We start from the raw sequence: 20,950 nt of genomic DNA, 5'->3' as shown, positions 1-20,950 counted from the left end.
ATTGCAGGGTTCTCAGGATCATAAGCTTCTTCTTCAAAAGATGCCTCTTGAGTACTGTTGGATGCAGCTTGCATTCCATTCAGACTCTGAGAAATCATATTGACTTGCTGAGTCAATATTTTGTTCTGAGCCAATATGGCATTCAGAGTATCAATCTCAAGAACTCCCTTCTTCATAGGCGTCCCATTATTCACAGGATTCCTCTCAGAAGTGTACATGAACTGGTTATTAGCAACCATGTCAATGAGTTCTTGAGCTTCTGCAGGTGTTTTCTTTAGGTGAATGGATCTACCTACAAAGGTATCCAATGACATCTTTGATAGCTCAGATAAACCATCATAGAATATATCTAGGATGGTCCATTCTGAAAGCATGTCAGAAGGACACTTTTTGGTCAGCTGCTTGTATCTTTCCCAAGCTTCATAGAGGGATTCACCTTCCTTCTGTCTGAAGGTCTGAACATCCACTCTAAGCTTGCTCAGCTTTTGACGAGGAAAGAACTTGGCTAAGAAAGCCGTGACCAGCTTATCCCAAGAGTTCAGGCTGTCTTTGGGTTGAGAATCCAACCACACTCTAGCTCTGTCTCTTACAGCAAAAGGGAAAAGCATGAGCCTGTAGACTTCAGGATCTACTCCATTAGTCTTAACAGTATCACAGATCTACAAGAATTCAGTTAAGAACTGAAAAGGATCTTTAGATGGAAGTCCATGAAACTTGCAGTTCTGTTGCATCAGAGAAACTAGCTGACGTTTCAGCTCAAAATTGTTTGCTCCAATGGTAGGGATGGAGATGCTTCTTCCATGTAAATTGGAATTAGGTGCAGTAAAGTCACCAAGCATTCTCCTTGCATTATTGTTGTTGGGTTCGGCTGCCATCTCCTTTACTTGTTCGAAATTATCAATAAGGTTGTCTCTGGATTGTTGTAATTTAGCTTCTCTTAGTTTCCTCTTCAGAGTCCTTTCAGGTTCTGGATCAGCTTCAACAAGAATGTCTTTTTCTTTGTTCCTACTCATAAGAAAGAGAACAGAACAAGAAAATAAGAGGAATCCTCTATGTCACAGTAAAGAGGTTCCTTATTGTTAGTAGAAGAAGAGAAGAAGAAGAAAAAATTCGAACACAGATAGAAGAGGGGGTTCGAATTTGGTGAGTGATGTGAGGAAGAGATGTTAGTAGATGAATAAATAAATAGAATAAGATGAGAGAGGAGGAGAATTTTCGAAAATAATTTTTTTGAAAAAGAGTTAGTGATTTTCGAAAATAGTTTTTGAAAAAGGTTAGAAATTTTCGAAAATAAAAATAAAAAATTATAATAATTAGTTAATTAAAAAGAAATTTTGAAAAAGGGGGAAGATATTTTCGAAAATTTGAGATAGAGAGAGAGTTAGTTAGGTGGTTTTGAAAAAGATAAGAAACAAACAAAAAGTTAGTTAGTTAGTTGAAACAAATTTTAAAAAGATAAGAAGTTAGGAAGTTAGAAAAGATATTTTGAAATCAAATTTTTGAAAAAGGTAAGATAAGAAGATATTTTTGAAAAGATATGATTGAAATTAGTTTTTGAAAAAGATTTGATTTTTTTAAAAATCACAATTAATGACTTGATTCACAAGAAATCACAAGATATGATTCTAGAACTTAAAGTTTGAATCTTTCTTAACAAGTAAGTAACAAACTTGAAATTTTTGAATCAAAACATTAATTGATGATGTTATTTTTGAAAATTATGAGATAAAATTAAGAAAAAATTTTTGAAAAATATTTTTGAAATTTTCGAAAATAACTAAGAGAATTGAAAAAAGATTTGATTTTTGAAAAAGATTTTGAAAAAGATAAGAATTTTTTTTTTTAAATTGAAAATTTGATTTGACTCATAAAAACAACTGGATTTTTAAAATTTTTGAAAAAGTCAAATCTCATTTTCGAATTTGATGAGAGAAAAAGGGAAAGATATTTTTTTTTTTTGATTTTTTGAATTTTTATGATGAGAGAGAAAAACATGAAAATTATGCAATGCATGAATTTTTTAGATCAAAACAATGAATGCATGCAAGAATGCTATGAATGTCAAGATGAACACCAAGAACACTATGAAAATCATGATGAACATCAAGAACATATTTTTGAAAAGATTTTTTTTTAATGCAAAAAAACATGCAAGACACCAAACTTAGAATTCTTTAATGCTTAGACACTAAGAATTCAAGAATGCATATGAAAAACAAGAAAAGACACAAAACATGCAAATGCAAAGATCAAACAAGAAGACTTACCAAGAACAACTTGAAGATCATGAAGAACACTATAAATGCATGATTTTTTTCGAAAAAGGCAAGATGCACATGCAATTGACACCAAACTTATAACATGACTCAAGACTCAAACAAGAACACAAAAAATATTTTTGATTTTTATGATTTTCTAATTTTTTTGTATTTTTTTTTTCAAAAATTATTTGAAAAACAAAAATAAGGATTTCAAAATCTTTAATATGAATTCCAGGAATCTTGTGCTCTTTAGTCTAAAGCTCCAATCAAAGGGTCAGACATGGCTTAATAGCCATTCAAGCTTTAGAATGGATTTACATCTATTGAGGTGATTAGTTGAAGACCAATCCCAAAGGAGTTTGGGTATGGCTTTTCAGCCAGATAGGATTCAACATGTTACCATGAAACTCTAGAATTTATTCTTGAAAGTTTTGAAGCCATATAATAATTTATTTTTGAAAACATTTTTATTTTAAAATTTTTTTTTTCGAAAACAAAGGAAAAGTTTTTTGAAAGATTTTTGAAAAATTTTTGAAAAGAAAACGAAAAGAAAGTTACCCAATCTGAGCAACAAGATGAACCGTCAGTTGTCCAAACTCGAACAATCCCAGCAACGGCGCCAAAAACTTGGTGCGCAGAAATTGTGATTACACTTTGATTATGTAAAATTCATTGCTCTTTCTTTCCCTGGTGATGGCGCCAAAAACATGATGCCAATACCATGGTTCACAACTTCGCACAACTAACCAGCAAGTGCACTGGGTCGTCCAAGTAATACCTTACGTGAGTAAGGGTCGAATCCCACGGAGATTGTTGGTATGAAGCAAGCTATGGTCACCTTATAAATCTCAGTCAGGCGGATATAAAATAGTAATGGGGTTTTCGAAAATAAATAATAAAAGAGGGATAGAAATACTTATGTAAATCATAGGTGAGAATTTCAGATAAGCGTATAGTGATGCGTTTGTTCCTCTGAATCTCTGCTTTCCTGCTATCTTCATTCAATCAGTCTTACTCCTTTCCATGGCTGGCTTTATGCAAGGGCATCACCGTTGTTAGTGGCTACATCCCCTCCTCTCAGTGAAAATGGTCAACGCACCCTGTCACGGCACGGCTATTCATCTGTCGGTTCTCGATCATGCTGGAATAGGATTCACCCTCCTTTTGCGTCTGTCACTAACGCCCAGCACTTGCGAGTTTGAAGCTCGTCATAGTCATTCAATCATTGAATCCTAGTCGGAATACCACAGACAAGGTTTAGACTTTCCGGATTCTCTTGAATGCTGCCATCATTCTAGCTCACACCATAAAGATTCTGATTAAGAGATCTAAGAGATACTCATTCAATCTAATGTAGAACGGAAGTGGTTGTCAGGCACGCGTTCATAGGGAATGATGATGATTGTCACGTTCATCACATTCAGGTTGAAGTGTGAATGAATATCTTAGAAGCGAAATAAGTTGAATTGAATAGAAAACAGTAGTACTTTGCATTAATCTTTGAGGAACAGCAGAGCTCCACACCTTAATCTTTGGAGTGTAGAAACTCTACCGTTGAAAATACATAAGTGAAAGGTCCAGGCATGGCCGAGAAGCCAGCCCCCAAAACGTGATCAATAGTCTCCTAAGATGAACAATGGATTAAAACTGAGACCAAAGATATCAATAGTCTCCTAAGATGAACAATGGATTAAAACTGAGACCAAAGATATCAAATACAATAGTAAAATGTCCTATTTATAATAAACTAGCTACTAGGGTTTACAGAAGTAAGTAATTGATGCATAAATCCACTTTCGGGGCCCACTTGGTGTGTGCTTGGGCTGAGTTTGTACGTGTAGAGGTCCTTCTTGGAGTTGAACGCCAGCTTTTGTGCCAGTTTGGGCGTTGAACTCCACTTTGCAGCTTGTTTCTGGCGCTGGACGCCAGAATTGGGCAGAGAGCTGGCATTAAACGCCAGTTTGCATCGTCTAAACTTGAGCAAAATATGGATTATTATATATTTCTGGAAAGCCCTGGATGTCTACTTTCCAATGCAATTGGAAGCGCGCCATTTTGAGTTCTGTAGCTCCAGAAAATCCATTTTGAGTGCAGGGAGGTCAGAATCCAACAGCATCAGCAGTCCTTCTTCAACCTCTGAATCTGATTTTTGCTCAAGTCCCTCAATTTCAGCCAGAAAATACCTGAAATCACAGAAAAACACACAAACTCATAGTAAAGTCCAGAAATGTGAATTTAACATAAAAACTAATGAAAACATCCCTAAAAGTAACTAGATTCTACTAAAAACATACTAAAAACAATGTCAAAAAGCGTATAAATTATCCGCTCATCAATGTGTATCCGCTCTATTCACTCAAGTGTTTAGGGGTTGATTCACTCAATTCTCTCCTAATCATGCTTTTCAAGATTTGTTCTTCAACTAACAATCAACAATCATTCAATACATACATACAATTATCATGAGGTCTTTTCCATAAGGTTGTAATGGGGCTAGGGTCAAGGTAGGATCATATATGGATAAGTGGACTAGAATTTGAATCTTTGATTAGTCTAGACCTTCCCACCTAACCTATATAATGACCTATACAATTAAGTACTAACCTAACTACCCATCCTTCTCACTTTTTACATAGTCAAACACATATGCATTGATCTTTATTGAGCTCCACTTTGGGGCATTTTGTCCTCCTTTTTTTTATTTCTTTCTTTCTCTCTCTCTCTCTATATATATATATATTTTTTTTCTTTTTTGTCCTTTTTTTCTTTCAAGCTACATACAAGAGCATCAATGCATAAGGTTTATATATTTAATCAATCAATACATGAGTATGTACCCAATTCCCAAATATAAATACAAAATACCCTTTTATCCCAATCAATGTTCCCAATCTCCCCAAATTTGAATATAAAATACTCTCACTAGCCTAAGCTAATCAAAGATCCAAATAAGGGATTTTATTGTTTTCTGCTTAAGGCTTGTAATGTGCTAAAATAAAGAACAACTGGGTTAAGCATAGGCTCAAAATTGGTTAACAATGGAGAGTAAAAGGTAGGCTATTTAGGTAAGTGAGCTAATGAATTAATGGTCTCAATCATATAATTGCATGAAATCAAGGAATAATTGGACATATAGAATTAAACAATTCGAGGATCACAATCATAGGAAGAGAACAATTTCACACAAGAAGGAAAAATAAGTGGTTATAAGGTGTAACCACACCAATAGGCTCAAAACTCACAAGCTTGTGTTCTTAGCTCAAAAACATGATCCACAAAAGTATGAATTCAAGAAAATTCCACAAAAATTTTCCAATCAATTGGGGTGGTGCCCTATAGATAAATTTCTTGGAAATTCTATCATTTTGACTAAGCCTATCCTAAGTGCAATGTTGTGCTTGATACATTTTAAAATTCCTTAGTTTACCTTCTTTTCTAATCAAAACAATTTCTTTTATGCACAAAGGGTTTAACTAAGTTTTCACCAATCCAAAACATTTTCCAAATCACAACCACAATGCTAAAATGCAATATATACAATAAAAGTGTGCAACAACCAAAACAAAAGTATCCACAAAAGCAAATATATACAATAATCTCAAAATAGTGCAAAATGAAGCAAAATAAGATAAACTAAGTGATAATGTCTGAAAAGTGTTCACCAAATCCACCAACGGCAACGGCGGTGACCTCCCCACACTTAAACAATGCAAGGTCTATTCCCTTTTTCTCTTCTTTGTGTATTTCCACCCCTTGACTACTTCTTTCATTTTCTTCATGCTTGTTGACTTCTTCCAATTCCTCCTCATCATCAATCAAATCAAACTTGGGAGGTTGTATGAAATCTACTTCCATATCAACTTCACATTCAATGGAAGAGTCTTCAATGAGATTACCAACATCATTTGGTGTTGAGTTGTCTTCAATTGCTTCAATTTCGCGTCCCATGGGAGAGGATTCAATTATTGTTAAGAAATCCTTGATGATTGAATCCATCTCTTGATCAACCCTTTCATATTCTTCAATCTTGATATGCTCCGGAGGTTGTTGAGACTTCCATGGTGGTTTTGCATCTCCTAGATCTTCAACCACTTCTTCCTTTTCTTCAATGACCCTAAGCGTGTAACTCAGATTTTCGAGGGCGAAAATATTTTTAAGGAAGGGAGGATGTAAGAATCGGATTTTTCACGAATAAAATAATTTAAATGCCCAAATTAAGTTTTGGAAAGTTAGAATGAGAATTTTGGGATTTAAATATGATTTTTGGACTCAGTAGGTCTTTCCGAGTTAAAAAATGTTTTTCTGCAAAAAATCGTGAAAAGCCGCGAACCGACAGTTAAACCGGTTGAACCGGTTCAAGTCTACCCGGTACTGTGCGAGAAAAAGTGAAAAACAGTTGAAAACCTTAGAAAAATATTAGGAATGGAAAACCGGGCGTTGGTATTAAAGGTTTGGCCCAAAGTTGGGCCGAACGGGCTAAAAACGCTAACGGCTTGGACCGGGCCTAAGTTGGGCCCAAGCCCAACTTATGTAAGTCTCCTTTAATGAGCTTTCAGCTCATTTTCATTAAAGAGAGAGAGAGAGAGTTCGGTTATGAGAGAAGAGAGAAGAGAAGCCATGGGAGCACTATTTATCCTCCACTTCCGGAAGCCATAACTTGAGCTACGGAGCTCCGATTGACGAGTTGTTTACGGCCACGCGAAGCTCTCGACGAGCTCTTCCCTTCTATCTAAGTTTTTCTGGTAAGAACTCAAAGCTCACTCCCTAGTTCTCTGCCCTAAGATTCTGCGCGATTTCATGTTTGGTTTTTGAGTAGATTTTATGATTTTGGTTGTTTAGGTGATCTCTAGTAGCGGATAATAGTTGGATTTTACCCCTACTCACGTTTGGTAAGGTAAGATTTCACTAAACCCTTGTGTTTAGTTATTTTGGGTATCTTAAGTTTTGATATTGGTGAATATATGTGTTGTTAGTTTGAGCTTTGGTGTTGGTTGAAGTTGGTTGAGGCTTTGGATCAAGGTTGTTGGCTTTGTTTTGGTGTTTGGTGCGTTTGGGAATCGGCCAAGGTATGGTTTCGGTTTCCTTTATGTAATATGTAATGTTCATGGACACATAGGCTAGTTGACCCTAACATAGGATTGAATATTGTTGGTGTATGAATATTTATATGTGAATGGATGAAAATTGTAGGTTGTATGGGATTATTGTGGTTGATGATGATTATTGGGAATTGTTGGTGTTATTGAGTGTTGATGATTGGTGTTGTTAATGAGGATTGATAAATGAAGTGGTGGTGTTGTGTGAAACAAATTCAAATACTAGTAATATTGATTATATGATTTGATGAGGTTGTTGGTTGGTGCACGAAATTGTGATCTCAACGGTGCCAAAAACTTGGTACGCACAATCGTAATCTCAATTCCTTTTCACAACTACGCACAACTAACCAGCAAGTGCACTGGGTCGTCCAAGTAATAAACCTTACGTGAGTAAGGGTCGATCCCACAGAGATTGTCAGCTTGAAGCAAGCTATGGTCATCCTTGTAAATCTCAGTCAGGCGAATTCAAATGGTTTTGAGGTTTTGATAATTAAAATATAATTAAAACAGAAAATAAAGATAGAAATACTTATGTAATTCATTGGTAGGATTTCAGATAAGTGTATGAAGATGCTTTGTTCCTTTTGAATCTCTACTTTCCTATTGCCTTCATCCAATCATTCATACTCATTTCCTTGGCAAGCTGTATGTTGGGGGATCACCGTTGTCAATGGCTACCGTCTGTCCTCTCAGTGAAAATGGTCCAAATGCACTGTCACCGCACGGCTAATCATCTATCGGTTCTCACTCATGTTGGAATAGGATCCATTGATCCTTTTGCATCTGTCACTACGCCCAACACTCGCGAGTTTGAAGCTCGTCACAGTCATCCCATCCCAGATCCTACTCGGAATACCACAGACAAGGTTTAGACTTTCCGGATCTCAAGAATGCTGCCAATTGATTCTAGCTTATACCACGAAGACTTCGATCTTTTGGAATGGAGGCTAAGAGATACACACTCAAGCTATTGCAGATAGAACGGAAGTTGTTGTCAGAAACGCGTTCATAGGTGAGAATGATTATGAGTGTCACAGATCATCACATTCATCAGGTTGAAGTGCGAGTGAGTATCTTGGAATAAGAATAAGCTTGAATTGAATAGGGAAACAATAGTACTTTGCATTAATTCATGAAGAACATCAGAACTCCACACCTTAATCTATGGGGTGTAGAAACTCTACCGTAGAAAATACATAAGTAATGAAGGTCCAGGCATGGCCGAATGGCCAGCCTCCAAACGTAACATAAGATGTTCTAAAAGACTAAATGTCCAAAGATGATAAAATAACTCTCTAAAAGTAGTTTTTATACTAAACTAGTAGCTAGGGTTACAGAAAATAAGTAACTAAGTGCAGATAGTGCAGAAATCCACTTCCGGGACCCACTTGGTGTGTGCTTGGGCTGAGCATTGAAGTTTTCATGTGTAGAGACTCTTCTTGGGGTTAAACGCCAGCTTTGGTGCCATTTTGGGCGTTTAACTCCAGTTTGTAACTCAGTTTTGGCATTTAACGCCAGAATAGGGCAGGAAGTTTGCGTTTAAATGCCTATTTGCGTCGTCAAAACTCAGGCAAAGTATGGACTATTATATATTGCTGGAAAGCCCAGGATGTCTACTTCCCAACGAAATTGAGAGCGAGCCAATTGGGTTTCTATAGCTTCAGAAAATCTATTTCGAGTGCAGGGAGGTCAGAATCCAACAGCATCTGCAGTCCTTTTTCAGCCTCTGAATCAGATTTTTGCTCAGGTCCCTCAATTTCTGCCAGAAAATACCTAAAATAACAGAAAAATACACAAACTCATAGTAAATTCCAGAAATGTGAATTTTGTATAGAAAATAATAAAAACATAATAAAAACTAACTAAATCATACTAAAAACTACCTAAAAACAATGCCAAAAGGCGTATAAATTATCCGTTCATCACAACACCAAACTTAAATTTTTGCTTGTCCCCGAGCAACTGAAAATCAAATAGGATAAAAAGAAGATAATATACTATAAATTCCAAAATATCAATGAAACTTAGCTCCAATTAGATGAGCGGGACTAGTAGCTTTTTACCTCTGAACAGTTTTGGCATCTCACTTTATCCTTTGAAGTTCAGAATGATTGGCATCTATAGGAACTCAGAATTTAGATAGTGTTATTGATTCTCCTAGTTCAGTATGTTGATTCTTGAACATAACTACTTTATGAGTCTTGGTCGTGGCCCTAAGCATTTTGTTTTCCAATATTACCACCAGATACATAAATGCCACAGACACATAACTGGGTGAACCTTTTCAGATTATGACTCAGCTTTGCTAGAGTCCCCAATTAGAGGTGTCCAGGGTTCTTAAGCACACTCTTTTTGCTTTGGATCACAACTTTAACCGCTCAGTCTCAAGCTTTTCACTTGACACCTTCACGCCACAAGCACATGGTTAGGGACAGCTTGGTTTAGCCGCTTAAGCCAGGATTTTATTCCTTTAGGCCCTCCTATCCATTAATGATCAAAGCCTTGGATCCTTTTTACCCTTGCCTTTTAGTTTAAAGGGTTACTGGCTTTTTGCTCTTGCCTTTTGTTTTAAAGAGCTCTTGGCTTTTTCTGCTTGCTTTTTCTTTTTCTTTCTTTTTTTTCTTTTATTTTCGCCATTTTTTTCGCAAGCCTTGTTTTCATTGCTTTTTCTTGCTTCAAGAATTAATTTTATGATTTTTCAGATTATCAATAACATTTCTCTTTTTCATTATTCTTTCAAGAGCCGACAATTTTAACATTCATAAACTTCACTATCAAAAATATGCACTATTCAAGCATTCATTCAGAAAACAAAAAGTATTGTCACCACATCATAATAATTAAGCTAATCTCAAGGATGAATTTGAAATTCATGTACTTCTTGTTCTTTTGTAATTAAAATATTTTCATTTAAGAAAGGTGAAAGATTCATAGGACATTCATAGCTTTAAGACATAGACACTTAGACACTAGTGATCATGTAATAAGACACAAACATAAATAAAACATAAAGCAAAATGTTCGAAAAATAGAAAAATAAGAGCAAGGAGATTAAAGAACGGGTCCACCTTAGTGATGGCGGCTAGTTCTTCCTCTTGAAGATCCAATGGAATGCTTTAGCTCCTCAATGTCTCTTCCTTGCCTTTGTTGCTCCTCCCTCATGGCTCTTTGATCTTCTCTAATTTCATGGAGGAGGATGGAATGCTCTTGGTGCTCCACCCTTAGTTGTCCCATGTTAGAACTTAATTCTCCTAGGGAGGTGTTAATTTGCTCCCAATAGTTTTGTGGAGAAAAGTAAATCCCTTGAGGCATCTCAGGGATTTCATGATGAGGAATTTCCTCATGCTCTTGTTGAGGTTCATGAGTGGGCTCTCTTGTTTGCTCCATCCTCTTTTTAGTGATGGGCTTGTCCTCTTCAATGAGGATGTCTCCCTCTATGACAATCCCAGCCAAATTGCAGAGGTGACAAATGAGGTGAGGAAAGGCTAACCTTGCCAAAATAGAGGACTTGTCAGCCACCTTGTAGAGTTCTTGAGGTATAATCTCATGAACTTTCACTTCCTCCCCAATCATGATACTTTGGATCATGATGGCCCGATCCACAGTTACTTCGGATCGGTTGCTAGTAGGAATGATAGAGCGTTGGATGAACTCCAACCATCCTCTAGCCACAGGCTTAAGGTCATGCCTTCTCAATTGAACCGGCTTGCCTCTTGAGTCAATTTTCCATTGAGCTCCTTCCACACATATGTCCATGAGGACTTGGTCCAACCTTTGCTCAAAGTTGACCCTTCTAGTGTAGGGGCGTGCATTTTCTTGCATCATTGGCAAGTTGAACGCCAACCTTACACTTTCCGGACTGAAATCTAAGTATTTCCCCCAAACCATTGTAAGCCAATTCTTTGGATTCGGGTTCATACTTTGATCATGGTTTCTAGTGATCCATGCGTTTGCATAGATCTCTTGAACTATTAAGATTCCGACTTGTTGAATAGGATTGGAGAGAACTTCCCATCCTCTTCTTCTAATCTCATGTCGGATCTCCGGATACTCACTCCTTTTGAGCTTGAAAGGGACCTCAGGGATCACCTTCTTCTTGGCCACAACTTCATAGAAGTGGTCTTTGTGGACCATTGAGATGAATCTCTCCATCTCCCATGACTCAGAGGTGGAAGCAATTGCCTTCCCTTTCCTCTTTCTTGAGGTTTCTCTGGCCTTAGGTGCCATTAATGGTTTTGGAAAAATAAAAAGCAATGCTTTTACCACACCAAACTTAAAAGGTTTTCTCGTCCTCAAACAAAAGAAGAAAGAAAATAGTATAAGAAGAATAAAATATAGGAGATGGAGGGAGATAAGTGGTTCGGTCAAGGGGTAGAAGTTGTGGTTGTAATGTGTGAAAATGAAGGAGTGGAGAGGGGTTTATATAGGGGTGGAGGGAGGGTTAGGTTTTGTGTATTAGGGTTAGGTATGGAAGGGAAAGAATTTTGAATTTGGAGGTAGGTGGGGTTTTTGGGGAAGAGTGGATGGATGTGATTGGTGAAGAGGTGATGGGCAAGGGTAATGAGGGTGATTGGTGAAGGGTATTTGGGAAAGAGTGTTATGAAAAGGTGGGAGAGAGAGAAAGAGGGGTGGGGTAGGTGGGGATCCTGTGGGGTCCACAGATCTTGAGGGATCAAGGACTTATCATCCCTGCTCCATTTAGGCGTGTAAATGCCCTTAGAGTGCAATCCTAGCGTTTAACGCCAGACTGCTGCTTGTTTCTGGCGTTAAATGCCAAGTTGTAGCCTGTTTCTAGCGTTTAACGCCAGACTGTAGCCTGTTTCTGGCATTTAACGCCAGCTTGATGCTTCTTTCTGGCGTTAAACGCCAGTAAGCTTATCCTCCAGGGTGTGCTATTTTTAATGTTGTTTTTCATTCTGCTTTTTATTTTTCAGTTGTTTTTGTGACTTCACATGATCATCAACCTACAGAAAATATAAAATAACAATGGAAAATAAATAGATATAATTAAATAACATTGGGTTGCCTCCCAATAAGCGCTTCTTTAATGTCAATAGCTTGACAGTGAGCTCTCATGGAGCCTCACAGATAATCAGAGCAAGGTTGGGCCTCTCAACACCAAACTTAGAGTTTGGTTGTGGCCTCCCAACACCAAACTTAGAGTTTGAATGTGGGAGTTCTGTTTGACTCTGTATTGAGAAAAGCTTTTCATGCTTCCTCTCCATGGTTACAAAAGGAGAACCTTGAGTCTTGAATACAAGGTAGTCTTCATTCAACTTAAGGACCAACTCTCCTCTGTCAACATCAATCACAGCTTTTGCTGTGGCTAGGAAAGGTCTGCCAAGAATGATGGATTCATCCTCATCCTTCCCAGTGTCTAGGATTATGAAATCAGCAGGGATGTAAAGGCCTTCAACCTTCACTAGCACGTCCTCTACTAGTCCATAAGCATGTTTCATTGGTTTGTCTGCCATCTTTAGTGAGATTCTTGTAGCTTGTTCCTCAAAGATTCCCAGTTTCTCCATTACAGAGAGTGGTTGAGGTTTATCCCTGACCCCAGGTCACATAGAGCCTTCTTAAAGGTCATGGTGCCTATGGTACAAGGTATGAAGAATTTTTCGGGATCCAGTTTCTTCTGAGGGAATGTCTGCCTCATTAATGCATTCAGTTCATTGGTGAATAAGGGGGTTCATCTTTCCAAGTCTCATTACCAAATAACTTGGCATTCAGCTTCATGACTTCTCCTAGATACTTAGCAACTTGCTCTTCAGTGATGTCTTCATCCTCTTCAGAGGAAGAATATTCATCAGAGCTTATGAATGGCTGAAGAAAGTTCAATAGAATCTCTATGGTCTCTGTATGAGCCTCAGATTCCTTTGGTTCCTCAAAGAAAAACTCCTTTCTGTCCAGAGGACGTCCCATGAGGCTTTTCTCACTGGAACTCACGTCCACCTCACTCTCTCCAGGTTCGGCCATGTTGGTCATGGTTATGGCCTTGCACTCTCTCTTGGAATTTTCTTCTGTACTAGGAGGAGTTTCAGTAATCTTCTTACTCAACTAACCCACCTGTGCCTCCAAATTTCTAATGGAGGACCTTGTTTCATTCATGAAATTCAGTGTGGTCTTGGATAGATCAGAGACTATGGTTGCTAGGCCAGAATGGCTCTGTTCAGAATTCTCTGTCTGTTGCTGAGAAGATGATGGAAAAGGCTTGCTATTGCTAAACCTATTTCTTCCACCATTATTATTGAAGCCTTGTTGAGGCTTCTGTTGGTCCTTCCATGAGAAATTTAGATGATTTCTCCATGAAGGATTATAGGTGTTTCCATAGGATTCTCCCATGTAATTCACCTCTACCATTGCAGGGTTCTCAGGATCATAAGCTTCTTCTTTAGAAGATGCTTCTTTAGTACTGTTGGATGCAGCTTGCAATTTATTCAGACTCTGAGAAATCATATTGACTTGCTGAGTCAATATTTTGTTCTGAGCCAATATGGCATTCAGAGTATCAATTTCAAGAACTCTCTTCTTCTGAGGTGTCCCATTATTCACAGGACTCCTCTCAGAGGTATACATGAACTGGTTATTTGCAACCATTTCAATGAGTTTCTGAGCTTCTGCAGGGGTTTTCAGATGAAGAGATCCTCCTGCAGAATGGTCCAATGACATTTTTGACAACTCAGACAGACCATCATAGAATATACATATGATGCTCCATTCTGGAAGCATGTCAGTATGACACCTTTTGATCAATTGCTTATATCTTTCCCAAGCTTCATAGAGGGACTCACCTTCCTTCTGTCTGAAGGTTTGGATTTCCACTCTAAGCTTGCTTATCTTTTGAGGTGGAAAGAATTTGGCCAGGAAAGCACTGACCAGCTTTTTCCAAGAGTTCAGGCTTTCCTTAGGTTGTGAATCCAACCATGTTCTAGCTCTGTCTCTTACAGTAAAAGGGAAAAGCATAAGCCTGTAGACCTCGGGATCAACTCCATTGGTCTTGACAGTGTCACAGATTTGCAAGAATTCAGCTAAGAACTGATGAGGATCTTCTAATGGAAGTCTATGAAACTTGCAATTCTGTTGCATTAGAGAAACTAATTGAGGCTTAAGCTCAAAGTTGTTTGTTCCAATGGAAAGAATTGAGATGCTTCTTCCATAGAAGTTAGAAGAGGGTGCAATAAAGTCACCAAGCATCTTCCTTGCATCTCCACCATTGTTATTGGGTTCGGCCATGTCTCCTTCTTTTTCGAAAATTTCTATCAGGTCCTCTCCAGAGGGTTGTGCTTTAGCTTCTCTTAGTTTCCTCTTAAGAGTCCTTTCAGGATCAGGATCAGCTTCAATAAGAATGTCTTTATCCCTGTTCCTGCTCATATGAAAAAGAAGAGAACAGAAAAGAAGAGGAATCCTCTATGTCATAGTATAGAGATTCCTTTATGTGAGTAGAAGAAGAGAAGAATAGAAGACGGAGAAGAGAAAAATTCGAACACAGAGAAGAAGAAGGGGTTCGAATTTTGAGTGGAAGAGGAGTGTTAGTAGATAAAGAAATAAATAGAGAGATGAGAGAAAGAGAAAAACATAAAAATGATGCAAAATATGAGAATTTAAGATCAAAACACGTGATGCATGCAAGAACACTTTGAATGTCAATGATGAACACCAAGAACACTTTGAATGTCAAGATGAACACCAAGAACTTATTTTTGAAAATTTTTTTAGAAAAGACACACATGCAAGACACCAAACTTAGAAATTTTCAATGTTTAGACACTAACAAATTGAAAATGCATATGAAAAACAAGAAAAGACACAAAACAAGAAAATGCAAAGATCAAATAAGGAAAATCATGAAGAACAACTTGAAGATTATGAAGAACAAAACTCAATGCATGAATTTTCGAAAATTAAAGGAAAATTAAAAAGATGCAATTGACACCAAACTTAAAATTTGACATAAGACTCAAACAAGAAACATAGAATTTTTGGTTTTTATGATTTTAGAAAAAAAATTTTGTATTTTTCAAAAATTATTATGGAAAAAGAAAAGTAAGGATTTCAAAATTTTTAGCAAGAATTCCAGGAATCATGCAATGTTAGTCTAAAACTTCGGTCCAGGAATTAGACATGGCTTACTAGCCAGCCAAGCTTTTAGTGAAAGCTTCGGTCCAAAACACTAGACATGGCCAATGGCCAGCCAAGCTTTAGCATATCATTACATTCAACAAGTTTGATAGAAATCAACAAGCTCTTGTGATTATAAGTTGAAACCTCGGTCCAAAAGATTAGACATGGCTTCACAACCTGCCAAACTTCAACAGATCATCATGAAACTCTAGAATTCATTCTTAAAAATTCTGAAGTCATAGAATAATTTTTTTTTGAAAATTTTTCGAAAATTAAAATAATAAAAACAAAAAGCTCAAAAGTAAAATAAAATTACCTAATCTGAGCAACAAGATGAACCGTCAGTTGTCCAAACTCGAACAATCCCCGGCAACGGCGACAAAAACTTGGTTGCGCGGGGATTGTTTGTTTCCCCAGCAACGGCGCCAAAAACTTGGTGCATGAAATTGTGATCTCAACGGCGCAAAAAACTTGGTACGCACAATCATAATCTCAATTTCTTTTCACAACTCCGCACAACTAACCAGCAAGTGCACTGGGTCGTCCAAGTAATAAACCTTACGTGAGTAAGGGTCGATTCCACGGAGATTGTCGGCTTGAAGCAAGCTATGGTCATCCTTGTAAATCTCAGTCAAGAGAATTCAAATGGTTTTGAGGTTTTGATAATTAAAATATAATTAAAACAGAAAATAAAGATAGAAATACTTATGTAATTCATTGGTAGGATTTTAGATAAGTGTATGAAGATGCTTTGTTCCTTCTGAATCTCTGCTTTCCTATTGCCTTCATCCAATCATTCATACTCCTTTTCATGGCAAGCTGTATGTTGGGGGATCACCGTTGTCAATGGCTACCGTCCGTCCTCTCAGTGAAAATGGTCCAAATGCGCTGTCACTGTACGGCTAATCATCTGTCGGTTGTCACTCATGTTGGAGTAGGATCCATTGATCCTTTTGCGTCTGTCACTACGCCCAACACTCGCGAGTTTGAAGCTCGTCACAGTCATCCCATCCTAGATCCTACTCGGAATACCACAGACAAGGTTTAGACTTTTTGGATCTCAAGAATGCTGCCAATTGATTCTAGCTTATACCACGAAGACTCCGATCTTTCAGAATGGAGGCTAAGAGATACACACTCAAGCTATTGCAGATAGAACGGAAGTGGTTGTCAGGAACGCGTTCATAGGTGAGAATGATGATGAGTGTCACGGATCATCACATTCATCAGGCTGAAGTGCGAGTGAATATCTTGGAATAAGAATAAGCTTGAATTGAATAGGAAAACAATAGTACTTTGCATTAATTCATGAAGAACAACAGAACTCCATACCTTAATCTATGGGGTGTAGAAACTCCACCGTAGAAAATACATAAGTAATGAAGGTCCAGGCATGGCCGAATGGCCAGCCTCCAAACGTAACATAAGATGGTATAAAAGACTAAACATCCAAAGATGATAAAATAAGTCTCTAAAAGTAGTTTTTATACTAAACTAGTAGCTAGGGTTACAGAAAATAAGTAACTAAGTGCAGATAGTGCAGAAATCCACTTTTGGGACCCACTTGGTGTGTGCTTGGGCTGAGCATTGAAGCTTTCACATGTAGAGACTCTTCTTGGAGTTAAACGCCAGCTTTGGTGCCAGTTTGGGCGTTTAACTCCAGCTTGTAACTCAGTTTTGGCGTTTAACGCCAGAATATGGCAGGAAGTTGGCGTTTAAACGCCTGTTTGCATCGTCAAAACACGGGCAAAGTGTGGTCTATTATATATTTCTGGAAAGCCCAGGATGTCTACTTCCCAACGCAATTGAGAGCGCACCAATTGGGTTTCTGTAGCTCCAGAAAATCCATTTCGAGTGCAGGGAGGTCAGAATCCAACAGCATCTGCAGTCCTTTTTCAGCCTCTGAATCAGATTTTTGCTCAGGTCTCTCAATTTCTGTCAGAAAATACCTGAAATTATAGAAAAATACACAAACTCATAGTAAATTCCAGAAATGTAAATTTTGCATAGAAACTAATAAAAACGTAATAAAAACTAACTAAATCATACTAAAAACTACCTAAAAACAATGCCAAAAAGCGTATAAATTATCCGCTCATCATTGGTATTTAATGATTATGAAAGTTGATAAGAAATATGTGAATTTGATAATGATGGATGGTATTGAGGGATTATGATGTTTGACGTTGGATATGTGATTTATTGTTATTGGTGTGGTTGGTAATTGATGGTGATTAGTGATGTTGTTGGTATAATGAAGGTGAGTGTTAAGATTGTTGATACATGATGTAAATTATGATGAGTTGATGATTTTGGAATATGTTGATGAACTTATGATGTTGAAATTGGTAAGGATGGTGTGAGAGATTGAAATTGGGATGAAATGGGGTTGATTTTGATATTGGATAATGATTGAATTAGGATTGAGGAAAGTGTTGGTGGAGGATTGACTTTGGTATCATATAATTGAGGTTTGGCGGTTGGAAATGGTATAATATGCTATAAAGGGTAGGTGATGATAGAAATTAGGATTTTTAAGTGGTTTTGGTTGGTTTTGGTATGAAATATTGGTAATGTTGAGGTTTTGAGATTCTCGGTAAAAGTGGGTTTTTGGTGAACTTTGTCTGATCATAACTTTTGCCTTGATTTTTTCAAAATCTAATGAAACTAATCTAGAATTAAAGATCTTTGAAAATCCTTTTAATCGATATAAAGTTTGTGAAATTTGGAATTTTGTAGAGGAAGTTATGAACATTCAAAGTTGGTGTAGAAAAATTGAAATTATGCTAAGTTGCAGAATTTCAGGATTTTCTGATATGTGCGCACGCACAGCCTTGTGCGCTCACACAACCCTGTAAAAATGATTATTCTGCGTGGACGTACAGACCTGTGCATACGCACAGGCAGAGGAAAGGGCTATGGTGGCAGCGCTAGCCTAGGTTGTGTGCGCGCACATCAATGAAGAATTACAACCTGTGCGGACGCACAGCCCTGTGCGCACGCACAAGTCAGAAAGGGTCGTCTGTTGGGGCGCTCGCACAGCTTGTGCAAGTGAACAGCCTTTATAAATTTTAGTACATGTGCGTACGCACACTTTCAAAATCTTCCTGGGCGTGCGCACGCACACCCCTATGCGGACGCACACGCCCTATTTCATAATTTTAAACTTTGTTTTCAACTATTTCACTTTCCCAAGAAGGTTGTAAGCTTCTATAACACCATTTTAACGCTTTTGGGCGTAATTTTGAGTATGGGAATATGAGAGATAAACTAAGGGTTTTAGTTGGTGATTATTTTGAAAAGTTAGCATACGGAGGTCTAGGTTTCTGGGGTATGGAGGATGAGTGTGGTTAAGAGAGAAGGAAGAGTAGTGAACTTGGTGAGTACTGACAATGAATTGAGAAATTGAGGAACTAATGAGCTCGGAATGGAATTAAGAACTGATGATGGGTATTATGAGCTTGATGTTTATTGAGGTAAAGTGTGCCAGGCACTATATCCTTGGAATGTTGAAAATATGTAATTGAAGGAGATGTGAGATGAGGAATGGTAATGACTGGTGATGATTTAGGGTTGTTGATGGATTTGTTGAATGTGGAAATTGTGCCAGGCACTATATCCTTGGGATGATGATCTTGTTGAATAATGAGAGTGTGCCAGGCACTATATCCTTGGGTTGAGTATGACAGTGTGCATGGAATTATGTCCCTGAGATTGACTTATGATTGATAATCTTTTCTGCTGCAAGAGTGTGCCAGGCACTATATCCTTGGGTTATGCATGCAAGTGTGTTCGGCACTATATCCGTGGGTGAATAGCGTGTGCTCGGCACTATATCCGTGGGTCAATAGAGTGTGCCCGACACTATATTCGTGGGTGCGGCAGAAAAGCGACATCTGAAAGGATGTGTCGCGTTGGCATTTATGGACCGACAAGTGATATCACGAGCCAATAGGATAGACATTCATCATGTGCATTTTCTATCTGTTTGTATGCTTTGCCGACTTGTAATTGTACGCCTAAATGAATAACATGCCTATTTGCTTACTTGAAGTACTTGTTATATATGCTTCTACTTGTGTTTTACTTGCTTGCACTTATATTGTGATTGTCTGGTACTGAGGAGGTTAGGTAGGTGGTGGCGATGGGATCGCACGGAGGTTAGGTTGGTGACGGCGGAGGGATACAGCGGTGTGAACAATATTAGTTAGAATTCTCCTAGGTTTAGGCAACCTGGTTTATGGTTTAAGTTCTTTATATATTTATTTATTTTGTTCTAAGCTTGAATATCGGTTTGATGTGAAGTTTTGGGATTGCTTTTGGCGTCCCGGAGCCTTACATCTTACATTTTTGGGCACTGTTACCATACTGAGAACCTCCGGTTCTCATTGCATACGTTGTTGTTGTTTTTCAGATGCAGGTCGCAACCCGCAGCAGTGAGTTGGGTGATGGTAGCAGAGCAGAGGATCTTATTCTATTTTGTTGTCATCTTGGTTATTTTAATTTGTACTCTCACTTTTGTATTTTGTTTTCCCTAGAGGCTTTTATTTGAGGGAACAAAACTTGTATAAGCCCTTTTGAACTACAGTCTTCTAATTGTCGGTATATATGGCTAGCCGGCTTAAACTCAGCGAGTCGTAGCTAGATCCTTATGACATTATACTATGATATTTTGATTTAAATTGTATCTATTTCTTGTTCTTTAAGTTAGTTGCTCCGTTTATGCGTTTTTGCGCTTTTCATACCATAACTTTGAGCTTTATTCCTTCATTGGGCTTCTAGATTATATTATTCTTTCTATATAAATATGTATAAGCCTTAGAATTGTCATAACCTTGGGTTAACCCTTGCTTTATAGCTAAAGGTAAGGCCAGTCAGAGTATAAACATATGTGTACTTATAACCTAGAATTGTTCACAAAAAATATGGAATATAAATTATATTTCTCTAAGTCAACCTCTATGAGGGACAAGTACAATATATACAAGGCAGAGAATCTATTTACATATATATATAATACAAAGCACTAAGTCCCACAAGAGTTTTTTGCTGCGAAATAGTCTCCAGAATGCTTAGTGAGGTGCCTCACATCCTGCATCTGAAAACAAAAATATATGTATCGAATGAGAAACGAGAGTTCTCGGTATGGTAAAGGTTCCTAAGGTCTCGGAAAAGCCAGAGGCATTCTTAGGACTCCAACATTCAAAATCAAACTTAAAATTAATACTAAACCAGTAGGTTTAGTAGTCTACCCAAGGGATTCCCATTTCTAAACTAACTCTTCACTTTCTATCTTCGTCAAACCTCCTAATCACTAGATGGAACAACCTCATCATGCTTCCACCATATGAGGGTCTCTCAGATACAAACACAAACAAAATAGACAAAGACAAGCACAGATATATATATATATATATATAGCAGTTACAACAAATAGATTAGATAGCAGTTAACCGCAGATAAACAATT

The 20,950-nt window shown here is 37.7% G+C and overlaps 2 non-coding genes across 2 annotated transcripts; both read left to right on the top strand.

Annotated features, from left to right (window-relative positions):
• Positions 1–368: 368 nt before the first annotated feature.
• LOC112768309 (small nucleolar RNA R71) lies at positions 369–476 on the top strand. The gene has a single exon (XR_003185744.1). It is a non-coding gene; the product is annotated as a small nucleolar RNA R71 (small nucleolar RNA).
• Positions 477–14,087: 13,611 nt separating this feature from the next.
• On the top strand, positions 14,088–14,191 carry LOC112768220 (small nucleolar RNA R71). Its single transcript, XR_003185657.1, has one exon. It is a non-coding gene; the product is annotated as a small nucleolar RNA R71 (small nucleolar RNA).
• The last annotated feature ends 6,759 nt before the right edge of the window (positions 14,192–20,950 follow it).

The sequence above is a fragment of the Arachis hypogaea genome, chromosome 17 (assembly GCF_003086295.3).
Source record: "Arachis hypogaea cultivar Tifrunner chromosome 17, arahy.Tifrunner.gnm2.J5K5, whole genome shotgun sequence".
In the NCBI taxonomy this organism is placed as follows: Eukaryota; Viridiplantae; Streptophyta; class Magnoliopsida; order Fabales; family Fabaceae; genus Arachis; species Arachis hypogaea.
The sequence above is the reverse complement of the archived record's forward strand: the minus strand, read 5'-3'. Positions and strand labels throughout refer to the sequence as shown.